The sequence below is a fragment of the Vidua macroura genome, chromosome 24 (genome assembly GCF_024509145.1).
Source record: "Vidua macroura isolate BioBank_ID:100142 chromosome 24, ASM2450914v1, whole genome shotgun sequence".
NCBI lineage: Eukaryota > Metazoa > Chordata > Aves > Passeriformes > Viduidae > Vidua > Vidua macroura.
This window is the reverse complement of record NC_071594.1, coordinates 4,830,557-4,846,940: the sequence shown is the minus strand read 5'-3', so window position 1 is coordinate 4,846,940 and position 16,384 is coordinate 4,830,557. Positions and strand designations below refer to the sequence as shown.

General features: G+C 64.9%; 1 protein-coding gene across 9 annotated transcripts in view; it reads right to left on the bottom strand.

The window, feature by feature from the left end:
• Positions 1-8,788, bottom strand: part of PLEKHA6 (pleckstrin homology domain containing A6) — a 43,112-nt gene extending 34,324 nt beyond the window's left edge. For 8 of the 9 annotated variants that reach the window (XM_053998308.1, XM_053998315.1, XM_053998310.1 and 5 more), the window contains exon 1: positions 8,712-8,788. The gene's annotated coding sequence lies outside the window, so the exon portion shown is untranslated. The remainder of the gene's footprint in view (positions 1-8,711) is intronic. The other variant, XM_053998309.1, reaches the window with a different exon arrangement.
• Between the last annotated feature and the right edge of the window lie 7,596 nt (positions 8,789-16,384).

Sequence of the window (16,384 nt, the reverse complement as noted above, 5' to 3'; positions counted from 1 at the left end):
AAAGCTGCGCCAAGCCCCGGGGCCCGGCCCCTTCCCGGTGGGGAGCGTTGGCACCCTCGGTGCCATTCCCGGGACCTCCACCCGGGATCTGCCCGCGCGTGGGGACCCCCGCCCCCGGCGGAGCCAGCCTGGGGGTTAAACTGGAGAATGGAAAGGGAAAAACCCCAAAACGCCCCCCTCGAGCGGCACCCCTCGCTGGCATCCGTGCCAGGCTACCAACACCCGGCACCCGCTGGTCCGCTCGGGCGTGCGGCGCTGGGCGGGAGCAGAGGGCGGCACGAAGGGACAGGAGTGGGGACCCGCTTGGTGGCATTGCGGGGACACGGGGCTGGCGTGGGGTGGCTTTTCCTGTGGGGCAGGGCGGGACCAGGGCACGGTGGGTCAGGGAAAAGGGGACGGTGACAGCGAGGTGACACTGCCAGCGGGGTGACACCGCCAGTGGGGTGACACCGCCAGTGGGGTGACACCGCCAGCGAGGTGACCCTGCCACAGCGGGGTGACACTGCCAGAAGGGTGGCACTGCCAGCGAGGTGACCCTGCCACAGCGGGGTGACACTGCCAGAAGGGTGGCACCGCCCGTGGGGTGACCCTGCCACAGCGGGGTGACACCGCCAGTGGGGTGACCCACAGTGGGGTGGCACCTCCAGCAAGGTGACCCTGCCACAGCGAGGTGACACCGCCAGTGGGGTGAACCACGGTGGGGTGACACCGCGAGTGGGGTGACCCTGCCAGAGCGAGGTGACACCGCGAGTGGGGTGACCCACGGTGGGGTGACACCGCCAGCAAGGTGACCCTGCCACAGCGGGGTGACACTGCCAGAAGGGTGGCACCGCCAGTGGGGTGACCCTGCCACAGCGGGGTGACACCGCTAGAGGGGTGACCCACAGCGAGGTGACACCGCCAGTGGGGTGACCCTGCCACAGCGGGGTGACACCGCCAGTGGGGTGAACCACGGTGGGGTGACACCGCCAGTGGGGTGACCCTGCCACAGCGAGGTGACACCGCTGGCGAGGTGACCGTGCCAGCGGGGTGACACCGCCCGAGGGGTGGCACCAGCAGCGGGGACGAGCGGGGGCGAGGCAGAGGAAGTCCCCAGAGCGCCCCGGAGGACGCGGGCGGTGCCAGCGCCCGGAGCAGCCGGGGCGCGCTGCCAGGCTGGCACGGGCACTGCGGGGACACGCCACCGCGCGCTGTCCCCAGTGCCACCAGGGAGCGACCCCTCTTCTCCGGATGTCCCAAAATCTCTCCGGGAGGCGTCCCAGGAGCCGGCGCAGCCCCCGCGACACCCACCCAGCACCGGCGGGGGGTGCGACACCGGGGGCACGGCCCGGGGCGGGGGAAGCGCTTTGAAGCGCGGGCCCGCCGCAGGATTGCTGCCTCATTAGAGAGCAATTACCGCTAATTACGTGATGGCAACACCCCAAAGCCGATCGGGAAATGGGGCTGCGGGGTGCCCGCGGGCGCGCGCGTGCACAGGCGCACACGTCCCACCCATCCCACCCTCCCCAAAAAAAAAACAAAAAACCTCTCCGGAGCGGGGATGGGACACGGCACGCGAGGCCACCGCTCCAGTTCCCGCCGGGCTGGCTTCGTGCCTCAGTTTCCCTGGTTAAAGGGGCGTATTCTGCCCCTGAGGGATCCGACAGGCCCAGCGCCCTCTCCCAGCACCCCAAAATCACCCGCGGTGGCTCTGCCTCGGTGGGCAGCGCCCCAGTCCCGCGGACCCCACCCCAGCGCTCTCCAGCAGGCACCGGGATGATCCCATGGGAAAGGGAATGGGGTTTGTGCTGCCCCACTGTCCCTGCTGCCACCGGGGCCAGGGCTTGGTGGCACCTGGGCTGGGGTGACCCTGCCGCTGCAGCCCCGCTCTCGGCCATCCCATAACCCAGCGGGGCAGGTGAACTTTGGCCCCATAAATCACATTCCTGCGGGATCCCGCTTATCTGGGGCGCGCCTGGCCACAGCCACAGGCCACCAAGGACACTGGGCAAGGGGACAGCCCGCCAGGAGTGGTCACTCCAAACCCCCCTGGACCTCCAAAACCCTCCTGGGGGTCCCTCCGAATCCTCCTGGACTTCCAAAAACCACCTAGGGGTCTCTCCAAACTTTCTTGGACCTCCAAAACCCTTCCAACAGTCCCTCCAAAACTTCCAAAACCCTCACAGGGTCCCTCCAAACACTCCCGACATCCAAAATCCTCCTTGGGGTCTCTCCAAACCCTCTTGGAACCTCCAAAAGCCTCCTGGGGATCCCTCTAAACAGTCCTGGACCTCCAGAACCCTTTTGAGGGTCCCTCCAAACCTTCCTAGACCTGCAAAACCCTCCCAGGGGTCCCTCTAAATCCTTCTGGACCTCCAAAACTTTCCTGGGGGTCCCTCCACACAGTCCTAGGAGTCTCTCCAAGCCCTTCTGGACCTCCAAAACCCTCCTGAGGGTCTCTCCAAACCCTCCTGGGGGTGCCTCCAACTCTTCCCAGCCCGGGCTGTGGGTACGAGGCTGCCGGGCGGCAGTGCCAGTGGGATGGAATTTTCCAGCTGTTCCCCCCAGGCTGGGACGCTGCGCCAGGGCTCTGCCATGGGCACAGCCCCTCCCCACCCTCAGCCGTCCCCCCGCAGCCCCCCGGGCGTGCGGCAGCTCCGGGAAGCTCCGGGCTCGGGGCTCGGCCCCGCGGGACCGGCCGGGCAGGGCGGGGAGGCGGCCGGGGCTGCCGGACCGGTCCCGGCTGTTCCACCGGAGCCCGACCCACGGCACGGCATCCCCGGGGCTCCGGGACAGCCCCACGGAGCCACCCGAGCCCGTGGAGGCTGCTTGGTGCTCCTTGTCCCCAGCCCTGGCCCCGTGGGTCACCAGCATCTCATCCCCCAGCTCAGCTGCAGCTCAGCGCCCACCACGAAGGGTCCTGGACCTCCAAAATCCCCCTGGAGGTCCCTTGAAACCCACCTGGACCTGCAAAACCCTCCTGGGAGTCCCTACAAACATTTCTAGACCTCCAAAACCCTCCTGGGGGTCCCTACAAATGGTCCTGGATCTCAAAATTCCTCCTGGGGGTCTCTTCAAACCCTCTTGGACCTCCAAATTCCTCCTGGGGGTCTCTCCAAACCCTCCTGGACCTCCAAAACCTTCCTGGTGGTCCCTCCAAATGCTCCTGGGTCTCAAAATCCCTCCTAAGGGACTCTCCAAACACTCCTGGACCTCCAAATCCCTCACAGCCCCACTCCCGCCCCAGCTGCACACGGAGAGGGATCTCCCACCCCATCCTGGAGAAATCCAGCAGCCACATCCCTGTTTTTTTTCCACCTGGATGCGACGCCCAGGCCTCGGTGTCGCCGAGCTGCCGGAGCCGCTGCCGGCGTTACGTAAGGAAAGCTCGCAGGGGGAAAACGGCGGCTCCCGGTGGCTGCGGCGGGAGGGGAGGAACAACAACGGCAGGAATGTGGGAGCAGGAGCAGCGGGAGGCTGCGGGAAGCAGCGGGAGGGTGCGGGGTGTTCACCGCCAGGACAAGCCCCAGCCCCCCCAGTTCCAGCCCCCCAGGAACGGGGACGTGCCCAGGTGGGGAGGGATGGTCCGTGGGGTGCCCCGGGGCACTGGGGTGCCCCCCTCGGGTCCTGCCTCCCCGCTCCGAGAACAAAGGGATGCTCGGAAAGGCTCCGGCGGGACTCGGGAGCAGCTGCGGGGCCACGGCGGGGTGGGAGCGGGGCTGGGGCTCGAACAAATCCCGGAGGCTGGGGAGAGGGGCTGGGGGGACACCGAGTGGGGGGACACGGACACGGCACGGGGGGGACACGGACACGGCACGGGGGGGACACGGACACGGCACGGGGGGATCATGGACACGGTGTAGTGGGATCACGGACACGGCACAGGGGGGTCACGGACACAGCGTGGGGATTATGGATAAGGGGTGGGAATTATGGAAGCAGCGTTGGAGGGGGGTGTCACAGACACGGCGTGGGGGGTCACGGACACGGCACGGGAATTATGGATACAGGATTGGGAGGATCACGGACACGGCGCGGGGATTATGGAAACGGCGTGGGGGGATTACGGACACGGCCCAGGATCACGGACACAGCCCAGGATCACGGACACGGCTCAGGATCACGGACATGGCCCAGGATCATGGACACGGCCCAGGATCACGGACACGGCCCAGGATCACGGACACGGCCCAGGATCACGGACATGGCTCAGGATCACGGACACGGCCCAGGATCATGGACATGGCCCAGGATCACGGACACAGCCCAGGATCACGGACACGGCCCAGGATCATGGACATGGCCCAGGATCACGGACACGGCCCAGGATCACGGACACGGCACGGGGGGATCACGGACACGGCACGGGGGGATCACGGACAGGCCCATCCCCAAGGCCCCGGCCCATCCCCGGCCCGCGGGGTGTTCGGAGCAGGGCGTCTGTCGCCGGGCTGCCAAACACACACAAAGGCGTCTCATTATCCCCTAATTAGTGCCTTGCCAGCTCCTGCAATTAACACCCGTGCAGGCGGCTGCTGTTGAGGTAAACAGAGGGTCTGAAGAGCCCTGGAGAGCCGGGGGTCCTGGCGGGGTGGGGACCACCCATGAGTCCAGAGGGTCCCACCGATCTCCAGAGCCCTCCAGTTGCTCCGGGAGAGCTGGGCAGGGAACAGGGACACCTTCCCCTAACCCAGGCGGCTCCAAACCCCACGAACCCGGCCTTGGACACTTCCAGAGATGGGACAGCCACAGGTTCTCTGGGAAATCCATCCCAGGGCTTCCCCATCCTCACACGGAGGAATTCCTTCCCAAAATCCCATCCATCCCTGCCCTCTGGCAGTGGGAGCCATTCCCTGTGTCCTGTCCCTCCATTCCTTGTCCCAAATCCCTCTCCAGCTCTCCTGGAGCCCCTTCAGGCCCTGGGAGGGGCTCTGAGCTCTCCCTGGAGCCTTCTCTCTCCTCCTCTCTCCCAGCCTGGCTCCAAGCAGAGATGCTCCAGCCCTCGGAGCACCTCCGTGACCTCTGGACTCGCTCCAGCAGCTCCACTTTCCCCCAGAAGGAGCCCATGAGTCAGGAGCAGCCGGGCTTGGACTCGGGGCTGCGGGTCCTGCCCCGGAGGAGGCCGAGCCACCCGAGCCACCCGTCCTCCTGCACAGCCAGGTGTTTATTCCCTGGAAACATCAAAGGTCTTAAATGGCCTTTCTCCGGCTGACCCAGAAACGCGGATCAAGAGCTGCCTCATCCCTTAATTGAGAAGTTGGTGACTTTGAATCTTTATTAAAGAGCTTTAGTGAATTCGCAGATTAAGGGCACAACCTGCCGCTGCCACCATCCCAGCCTCATTCCCTGCATGCCGGGGCCACCTCGCCCCTCAGCCGCTGCTCCGGAGCCTTTTCCCTGCTCCAGCCTGGCTCTGGAGCTCTGCACAGGCCCTGGAAGGGCTCCCTGTGCTGCTGCCGCTGGGTAAAAACCGGAATCAAACCAAATCCACACGGAAAAGCAGCGCTGCCCGCACAGAACAACCCAATCCCGGGGGATTTTCCAGCTTGGGATGGTGGAAGGAGCAGGCAGGGCTGGAAGGGGGGCTCCACACGTGCCCCCTCCCTCATCTGCCTGCAGGTTTCCGTCTGCCCGTGCCCCGCGCTCCTCAGCGGTGCCAGGAAAAGCAGGGATGTTTTGGATCATCACCTCCCCGCGGGGCAGTGGGAAGGGGCTGCCGGCGGGGCAGGACTTCCCCGGGTGGGCGTAGAGCTGCGAACGCTGCGGAGGAAGGAGGCTGGAGAGGAGGCAGCGCGTTCCTCAAGGCGCTGCTGCTGCCTGCTGCTGCGGATTATCGTGTTTTCCAAGGAAAACAGGAGTGGGGGATGCTACTACCAAATCCTGGGGGAGAGAGAGAGGAGCAGTGCCAGAGCCGGAGCCGCGCGGCCTCTTCCAGCCGAGCTCTGGGAGAAATCCCCAGCCTGGCTGATTCCCGGGGGCACAGATGGAGCAGAAAACAACCCCGGCCCTGCCTGGCTGGCTCAGGAGGCCTCGGGGGGATTAAAAAAACCCCTCACTGCCCATCTGGGGTGGGTTTTGTGCCCGAGGCTGGGCCTGGCAGTGGCGTGAGGGGTGTGGGCACCACGACACGTGCACACACGCATGGACACCCGTGCCACGGTGACACACGGTCAGGGCCACTCTATTGTCCCTTGTCCCTTCCCCACGGCGGGGAGCAGCCACTGGTCAGCGGTGCCCTCGTGGCGTTGGCACCGTGGCCTCACCCAGGCAGTGCCAGCCATGTCCCTCACCCTCCTGCCCGTCCCTCCTCTGCCTCATCCTCGCCAGCCCGGCGGCTGCTCCCGCCTGTTTCTATGGGAACTCGGCAGGAAAACGCGGTTTGCAGCGCCAGCCCGGTGCCAGCCGTCCTCACCCTGTCACTGCCTCTGCCGGGGGCACCTCTGGGCACCTGGGGACCCCTCGCCACAGCCCCTGTCCCTGTGGGGTGTCCCTGGCAGCCAGCAGGGCGCTGGTGGCCCAGTGCAGCAGGATGGGTGCCAAGGGGTCCCCACGGTGGGCTGGGGGGTCCCCTGCGAGCACCGATGCCCATAAAGGCCGGATTTTGTGCTTCCCGTGGGATTTTTAGCTCAGGAATTGTAATTCCTTAGCCACCCCCTCTCTGGGAGTCCCAGTCCTGGCTCTGTGTCCCCACGGGGGTGGCTTGGGGTGGGTGACAGGCCTGGGTGACCCCCAGCCACGGCTCTGCCAGGCTGAGGAGGGAAGGAGCTGGCTTGGGAAGAGTCTCCCAGCGAAGGGAGGGGGACAAGAGGGACGGGTGCAGGTCTGAGTGGGACAGGAGCTCCAGGAGCTCTCATTTCCCGTGAGGAAACACCAGCAGGGCCCGGGGGATGGATCTGGAGCAGGCACACACACAAACCGAGCCCGGCGCGTGCAGGGATGAGCACCCCGGGATGAGCTCGGTGCTGGGGATGCAGAGTGGGATTCACGGTGGGATTCACAACAGGATTCATGGAGGGACCACAACGGGATTCATGGAGGGATCATGGAGGGATTCACGTAGGGATCACAATGGGATTCATGGAGGGATCATGGCAGGATTCACGTAGGGATCACAATGGGATTCAGGGAGGGATCACGGCGGGATTCACGTAGGGATCACAATGGGATTCAGGGAGGGATCATGGCAGGATTCAAAGAGGGATCACAGCGGGATTCATGGAGGGATCACAGCAGGATTCATGGAGGGATCACGGTGGGATTCACGGAGGGATCACAGCAGGATTCATGGAGGGATCACGGTGGGATTCACGGAGGGATCGTGGCAGGATTCACGGAGGGATCACAGCAGGATTCATGGAGGGATCCACAATATGATTCATGGAGGGATCGCAGTGGGATCCACAACAGGATTCACGACGGGATCACGGCGGGCTGCAGGCGCTCCTGCAGACGCGCAGGAGTGGCAGAAAGCAGCGGGGTGCTGCCGATGCCCGGCTGCAGAGCCGCACGCAGCGCCGCAGCCAGCCTGGAGGGATGGATCCTGCAGCAAACGCCAGCCCCGGCTCCCTCCGTTGCCGGCCCTCCCCGCAGCCCGCGGTGGCCACCGGCCCCCTCCCCGCTGGCGGGGATTAACGGAGCGGCTCCCGCGGCCATCTGGAGCGGGGGGCCCGCCCCCCTGCACCCGAGGGACCGCGTCACCGGGGGATGGCAGGGCCAGGTGGTGCACGGAGCCCTCGGAGGTGGCCGAGACCCCGCACGGAGGTGCCCGGGAGTGACCGGACCCCTCCGGCCCGCGGTCAGCAGTGGGGTGCCCGGCGAGCCCCGGGGGGAGGCCGGTCCGGCCCCTTCCGCTGGGGTTTAATAGACTCGTGGCGTATTTAACATCCCCATCATGTGATGAATCAGAGGCTGCTTCCCTCCGAGCTGCGAGCGGCGCAACAAAGCTGCGATTGAGGGCTCGGGGCAGCGGCTGCGCCTCGCGCGTCTCCGGCACCGCCAGACACCCCCCGGTGCAGGGGGGCCCGGAGCGGCGGCGCTGCCCTTCCTCCCGGCCCAGCAGGAGGAGGAGGAGGAGGAGGATGGCTCTCCGCTCGCAGCAGGCAGCGAAACGAGCCGCGGAGCCAAGGGAAGGTCTCGGCTTTCCTGGGAAGCGCCAGACGACATCTCTCAGCCCCATCCATCACATCCCGTCCCCAGCGCAGCGCGGGGCCCAGCGCGGCACGCGGCGCTGGGGGGGTCCGGCCCTTCCGAGCCCCCCTCCACCAGGATGGGGTTTGGGGGTGCTGAGACAGCGAATAGCGGGGCTCCCCCAAAGCCTCGGCGCTGCTCTGCCTCTGCACGGAGTGGGGGCCAAGCCCGGGGGGTCCAAACCCAGCGGGTCCCAGCCCGCAGCATTTGGGGTTTTGGGGACACAAACCAGCTCGCAGCCCATAAACACACGGCGGGGACAGCTCGGGGGGGGCCCCACTCGTCACCCAACGCCCGGCACGAGGGGCAGGGGGTGCAGGGGGAGCCCCTCGGGCAGCCGGGGGGTGCCGGCCCCCACAGCGCGCCCTGCTCTGCCCATGGGGCCGGAGCGCAGCCCCCCCTTCCCTAAAAGAGCCCCCCCGCACCCCGAGGGGATGCGCTGCCGCTCCGCGCCCCCCGCTCAGCGCCCGCGAGGAGGAGGAGGTGGAAGAGCGGAGGAGGAGGAGGAGGAGGAGGAGGAAGGGAGCCGCGCCGGAGGCACTCACCGTGCGGGGCGGGCAGCGGCCGGTCCCCCCCCCGCTGCCTACGGGCGCAGCATCTTCCCGGCCATCCCCAGCCCGAGCCCGAGCCCGAGCCGGAGCGGGAGCCGGAGCCGCAGCCGGAGCTGGGCATGCTCGGGGGCCACCGAGCGGCACGTGACGCCGGGCTGGCACCGAGCAGGGCGGGGGGGCCGCGCCGCCCCCACCGCCCCCCACCTCCGCAGCCCCCCGGGGGGACCGCGCCGAGCCCCTCTGTGCCGCACCGAGGGGACCCGCGACCCTGCGAGGGGGCTGGAGCGCGCTGCCCACCCCGCGCACACCCCCCGCATCCCGCGGGGAGCAGCCGGGATCCGCTGCTCCCGCATCCCAGAGCCTGGACCCGCATCCCAGAGCCTGGGCACAGCCTGGACCCGCATCCCAGAACCAGAGGACAGCCTGGACCCGCATCCCAGAGCCTGGACCCGCATCCCAGAACCAGAGGACAGCCTGGACCCGCATCCCAGAGCCTGGACCCACATCCCAGAACCCGGGTACAGCCTGGACCCGCATCCCAGAGCCTGGGCACCACCTGGACCCACATCCCAGAGCCTGGGCACAGCCTGGACCCACATCCCAGAGCCTGGGCACCACCTGGACCCACATCCCAGAGCCTGGGCACAGCCTGGACCCACATCCCAGAGCCTGGGCACCACCTGGACCCACATCCCAGAGCCTGGGGACAGCCTGGACTCACACCCCAAAAGCTGGGGACAGTACGGATGGAGCTCCCGTGTTGGGAGGACAGAGGGGGCCCTGCTCCCTTTCCCGCATCCCAGCATCCCGGATCCTGCAGCCCAGCGTTGGGCAGTGCTCCCCAGGCATCCCAGCACTGGGATGGGGGACAGAGAGGTGCCCTGGATAGGACAGGAACATCCCTGGGACCCTGCATCCCTCGGGATCCTGCACCTGGCAGGGCAGGGGAGCCCCTTTGGTGCCAGCCTGGTGTGGAACCCTCTGGAGCAGGGTGGGCTCTGCACCCCCAGGCTCTGCACCCCAGGATTGCTGCCCACGGGGAGGGGATGGGCAGCAGGACAGCCCCCAACAGCTCAGCTGGTGGCCAGGATGGCTAAGGTGGGGCTGGCAGGACCCTGCTCAGGCCCCCAGCCCGGCCGGGCGGCTCCCAGGGCTGGGCACGGAGGCACTGGCCCTGCAGATTGCAGCCCTACAGCCATGGCACCGTGCCCCGATCCATGGCACTGCCCCCATTCTGCCTGTCACAGCTGCCAGGCCCGTGGTGGCACCCTGCTGGCACCTGCTGCAGCCAGCTCGGGCTCAGAGCCTGCAGGGACCTTCCTGGGCCTGGGGACAGCCAGGGTGCTCCGGGGAGGGAAAACCAGAGGCCACCCTTGATCCTTTAATCTCCCCATTAGCCACGGGGCTCTAGGGGCTGGCCACGGGGGTGGCTTTCACTGGATCCGCTGCCGCCTGTGTCCCCACAGCGCGGGGGGACACCCTCCCTCCCTGCCAGCCCACAGCAGGACCCCAAAATTGCAGCTGTCCCCTCCCCAAGGCCACGTCCCCAGCCATTCCCCTGCTCTGCAGGCAGAGGGGTTCCACAGGGGCTGCTCCACCTCCCACGGACCTCCTGCTCCCCAAAAAGAGCCCAGGAAGCCCAGGAGAAACTGGGGACTTCTCGGGGGAGCCCCCCCAGCCTAACCAGGCAGGCTGAGCACCCCAGTTCGGTGTCTGGTTCTTCCCTGCTCCCTTTATGGCACACCGGGAGCTGCTGGAGCAGCCCCATCCCAAAGCCTTGGACACAGCAGGGCCTCTCCTCCTGTGGGCACAGCTGGGGTCAGGATTGGGGTGAAAAAAATCCCATGGGAGCACTGGGATAGGGCACTGGGTGCTGCCCACCCACACTTGGGGCTGGGGGGGTTTGGCATCCCCTGGAGCTTCCCTTCTCCACAGCTGGGCCCGGTGCCACCTCTGGGGGGACAACAGCCACCACTCGGTCCCCTGGGCCCCAGGTGGGGCTGGCAGGATCCTTCCCCAGCCCTGGCCTGGTGGCCACCACCTTCCAACCCCATTCGCTGCTCTGCTGTGACATTCCCAGGTGCCCAGGGAAGGTGGTTCCTGCCCCAGAGGAGCACGGCACAGGCACACCACAGCTCCAGCCCGACCAGGAGGCCCCTGGAGCAGCCCCAGCCCATTCCCTGCTCTGCTGTGACATTCCCATGTCCCGGGGCACACACAGAAGATGGGGCCCTGACTCGGAGGACACAGCTCCAACCCCAGCAGGAGGCTCCTGGAGGAGCCCCAGTCCCATTCCCTGCTCTGCTGTGACATTCCCAGGTGTGCAGGGAAGGTGGTTCCTGCCCCTGGGGTCACAGCTCCAGTCTGACCAGGAGGTTCCTGGAGCAGCCCCAATGCCACTTCCTGCTCCACTGTGACATTTCCAGGTGCTGTGGTGCTCAGAGGAGGCACAACAAAATTCCACAGCTCCAACCCCACCAGGAGACTCCTGGAGCAGCCCCAATTCCCTGCTCTGCTGTGACATTCCCAGGTCCTGGGGCACACAGGGAAGGTGCTGCCTGCCCCCGAGATCTCAGCTCCAACCCCACCAGGAGGCTCCCAGGGCAGCCCCAATCCCATTCCCTGCTCTGCTGTGCCATTCCCAGGTCCCGGGACACACAGGAAGGTGGTTCCTAAGATCACAACTCCAACCCCACCAGGAGGCTCCCGGAGCAGCCCCAGCCCCGCTCCCGGCCTCGTCTGGGGCTGCCTCAAGGACACCTCGTCTCCGCTGCCCAGATTAGAGCGGCTGATCCCGGCGCTTTGCTCCAGCCCGCCGGGGGATCTTTGCTCTCTTTGCCGGGTTTTTATTGCTGTCTGGGCACACAGGGAAAGCTCCGGGAGCCAGATAGGGACGGGCTCAAAGATCCCGTCTGGAGCAGCCTCACCCGGCAGGACCCGGAGCCCCACGCGAGGCGAGGCACAGCCTGCAGCTCTCAGCCTGTCTAGACACCAAAATCGCCTCGCCACGGCCCCAGTCCCGGCACTGGAGGCAAGGAAGGGGCGAGAGGCAATGGGGATCAACCCAGTGGGATGAACCGGGAGCAGCGCCTCGGGCTGGAGCCTCACCGAGCCGCGCTCCTGCTGCCTCAGCCCGGCCAGCACAGCCAGCTCCGTGCCCCAGGGACCCTCCGTGCCACCGGGCTCCTTCCCACAACATCCAGGAGCTCCAGGAATTCCCCGCTGGGCTCCGGGGGATGTTTCCCTGCGGGATGACGCGGGGAAGGGGGTGGCTGGCTCGCCCACTCCACCCCGGAGCTCCCCGGAGCCTCCGAGGAGAATTTTGCATCTGGGATGGGCGTTTGGCGCAGGAGCTGCAGGTGCAGGGCCCAGAGCTGGGGCTGGTCCCTCCCGATCCCTGCGGAGACCGGCCCAGGGAGCCGCAGCATCCCGGGATGCAAAAGCTTCTTCCCCCGGCCCCTTCTCACTTACTTGATGAAGTAGAGGCCGCCGTGCATGGTGGTGTCCACCTCCCAGCCTCGGGGCAGCCCTGCGGGGACAGGCCAGGAGCGAGGTCACCCTCCCTGTCCCCTCCCGGTGTCACTCCCCCCCGGGGAAGGGCAGGATGGTGCGGGCAGGGATTGAGGGGTGACAGCGACACTTTGTGCTGCCGTGGTTGGCTCTCACAAGGCTCAAACTGCATTTTTTGGGCAAGTTTGAGGCCCCTCCTCATCAGAGACCACAGGAGGGAGGGGAAAATCCACCAGGAATCTCTCCAGCTGGAAAACCCACACTGGGGAGAGACAGCATCACCTCGTACAACCCCCCAGCCCTCCCCAGCTGCAGAGAGCTCCTGCTGGCTCAGTTCTGGGGGTTCTCCTTTGCACTCCCGGGGGATTTCACTCCACATTTCCCAGTCCTGGCCCCCGGGCTCACCTGCGCAGGAGAAGTGCCCGCTCTGGATGGCGTAGCCCGTGCCAGGGTGCACCCAGCTGGTGGATTTGGTGTCGTCGCTGTGAGGGACAAGGACAGAGGGGCTGTCAGCACCCCCGGGGGGCTCAGCAACCCCTCCCCACCTCTGGGGGAAAGCTCTTGGCACCACGGGGGACTTCTCCAGCCCAAACGAGGGGATTTTAGGGAAGAGGGGAACTGCGACAGCAGGGAGAAACGGGAGGACAGGAGAGGCGGCCGTGCCACGGGACAGCAGGAGGGACCTCTTGTTTGTACCCCAAGCCGAGCCCCCCACCTTTTGCAGCCCCTCAAGGACGCACCGCGCTCCCCCCCAGCCCCAGCGGAGCCCCCTCCCCACGCCACGCCGGCTCGGGGCAGGACCGTACTTGATGAAGAAGATTCTCCCGTCCCCGCAGACGCCGTAGGTCCACCTGCCCGGCAGGTCCAGCCAGTCGATGTCATCCCCCATGGGGGTGGCACGGGGGGCTCGGGCACGGGGCAGCCCCGCGCTGCCAGCCAGGACAACACCCGGCTCACTCGGGAAGCGCCCGGCAACGAGTCCCGCTCCGTCCGCGAGAGCGAAGGCTCAGCTCAGCCCTTCCACCCCGGCTCTGTTTGCTGCGAATAACCCGGGAGGGAGGGAAAAGAGAAAAAAAAAAAAAAAAAAAAAAAAAAATTCCCGACCAAACCCATGGAGTTTAACCCCCTCGGAGCTGCGGTGCGCAGGGCACACTCCCAGCCCTCCCCGTGACTCTCCAGGGCCAGCCCGTCACTGCTTCCTCCAGTGCCTACTCGCTGTAATTACCATCAATTAACTCGAGGTGAGTAATTACGGAGCTGTTACTTCCCTCTCCTGTTCATTTGGAACAATGTCGGATTCTTCTGGCCCGTCTGATCTCGCAGCCAAGCCGTATGTAGGGCACCCTGATGATTATCTGCGGCACTTTTGGGGCTGCCCACCGGGTATTTTCTCTCGCAGCCCTCAATTAAATGTCTTTTAAGGCCAAAGGTGGGGTCTGGGAGGCACCTGGGCCGCTGACTGAAGGAGCCAATTTGCTCTCCTGTCTCAGCGGCGCCTTTGCAAAGCTGCTCGTGGCACCAGCAGGGAGATGCTGGCTCGGGAGAGGCCCCAGAGGTGGAAAAGAAAGAAAGAAAAAAAAAATTTCCTCGTTCCCAAAACCTCCCTGGTTCTCAAAGCAGGGATTTTAGGATTATTAAGGTTGGAAGAGACTTCCAAGATCAAGCTGAACATTTGACCCAGCACCACCATGGCCACTGAAGCATTTCAGGGTTTTTCCCTGCTCAGTCCCCACATCAGAGCCGGGATTTGGGGAAACCAGTTCCCCGAAAGCTTTACCTGGAGTTCTTTGAACCACTGGATGAGAAAAACACGTCTGGTTGGTCCCTTTGGGAGAGCAGCCCCTGGCGCTGCCACCGTCCTGGGCATTTTTTCACCTGGAAAACTCCATTTCCTGGGCATTGTTTCACCTGGAAAAGCTCTGTTCCATGGGCATTGTTTCACCTGGAAAACTCCATTCCCTGGGCATTGTTTCACCTGGAAAAGCTCTGTTCCCTGGGCATTGTTTCACCTGGAATTCCCAGAGGAACCTGGGAATACCAATGGGGCTTTTTGTTTCCATGGAATCCCAGCCTGGTTTGGGTTGGGAGTGTTGGGATGGGATGGAATTTGGGCACCCTGAGTCACCACAACCCTGAACCAGCTCCAGCCTGAGCTCCTGATTTATTTCCCTCAATCCCAGTTCCCTCCACTTCTCTGTCTTGCTCCTTCTTTGGGGGAGAAATGAGAAATTTGGGGCACAGCCACAGATGGATGGGGAGGGTGGGAGTTTGGGATTTGTGTTGGGAACACGGCAAAGTCATCCAAAGGGACAGATCCCTGTGGACAACACCGGATGTCCATCCCTGAAGTGTCCCAGGATGGGGCTTGGATTAACCTGGGACATGGAAAATGTCCCTGCCCTTGGCACTGGATGAGCTTTAAGGTCTCTCCCAACCCAAACCAGTCTGGGATTCCATGAAAACAAAGCCCCATCCCTTCCTGGTTTTTCCTGGATTTTCCTCGCAGCACCGATGTCCCCATGGAGAAGCCACCAGCTGCCACCTCCTCCTCCTCCTCCACACCATTCCAAGCCTCCAAATCACGCTGGCACCAGGGAACAAAGTGAGGGAAGCAGCTGGAAAAGGGATGTGTGGCGAGGGTGACAGCGCTGTCACCCTGGCAGGAAGGACACCCAGCCCGCGGTGACCCCGCCGAGGGACACAAAGCCCGGCTGGGGACGTTTCCTGCTGGATCCTGTGGCTCAGGCACCAGGAATGTCACAGAACCGGGCGCCGCTCCGCACAAAGGGGCGGTTGTTGCTCCCGCCCTGGATTTTCCCGTCCCAAAGCTCATCCAGAGGATGGGAGGGCGGCTGGGAAGGGGCGGCGCCTTGGGGACGACCTCAGCGGGGGCGGTGGCACCTTGGGGACAACCTCAGCGGGGGCGGTGGCACCTTGGGGACAACCTCAGCGGGAGCGGTGGCACCTTGGGGACAACCTCAGCGGGGGCGGTGGCCTCGGCGGCGGCGCTGGCTGCGCGTCCCGAACAGTTCTGGCACCACCTTCTGGACAAAAGATTCCCGGGAAAAAAAAACGGGAATGCGGCTGAGAGCGAGGGATGCGGTGCCGCCACTGTCCCCAAGCGATGTCCCCTCCTGGACTGGAATCATGGAATGGTTGGGATGGGGAGGATTTAAGGATTTAGGGAAGGAAAGGACAACTTCCACTGTCGCAGGGTGCTCCAAGGCCTGCCCAACCTGGCCTTGGACACTTCTAGGGATGGAGCAGCCACGGATTCTCTGGGAATTCTGTGCCAGGGTGGCCTCACCAGCGTGTCCCTGGCACTCCAGGTGTGCCCCAGGCACTCCTCCCTGCTCCAAGGTCCCAGCTGGATTCCAGGCGGGAACACCACAGCCACAATCCTGTTGGCTCCCTCCTGGCACTCCCAGCTGGAGCAGAAGCCGGGAATCATCCCGGGTGAACGGGAGGTGCTGAGGAAAAGCTGGAATTGCCTCCTGTTCTTTACACCTGGTTGTAAATTCCTGGTGATTCGGGGGATGGTGCCAGGGAATGCTGGCTCTGCTGCTCCCTGCATCATTCCTGCTGGGAATGCTGGGCCTGGACATGCAGGGAGATGTTGGTCAACCTCTGGACCACAACATCCCCCTGGGAACTCCATCCCAGTCCTGATTTCCTGGAATCCACCGTGGGGCGATGCCAGCAAACATCCCTGCAGCTCTGGGAATGTTTTCCACCTGGATCTGCTTTTCCCTCTTTGCCAGCACCTTGTTCCACCTCAAATCCAACCTAAATTATCCCAGGAACAGCCTGGGAAGGATCGGGCAGAGGAGCTGACCCAAATGTTCCTGCCTGGCACAAAGGATCCCCAATTCCCAACGTTCCAGAGCCAGGGATGTGCCTGGCATGCAGAGAGGGCACGGCTGGCACAGATTCACTGCTCCTGGGGAGCTCTTTTGTTGGGGATAGGGAAGGGAAAGGAAAAAGTGGAAAGGAAAGGGAGGGAAGAAAAAAGGGAAAGAGGGAAAAGGAAGGAGAGGAGGGAGGAAGGAGGGAAGGAAGGAGGGAAGGAAGGAGGGAAGGAAGGAGGGAAGGAAGGAAGGAAGGAAGGAAGGAAGGAAGGAAGGAAGGAAGGAAGGAAGGAAGGAAGGAAGGAAGGA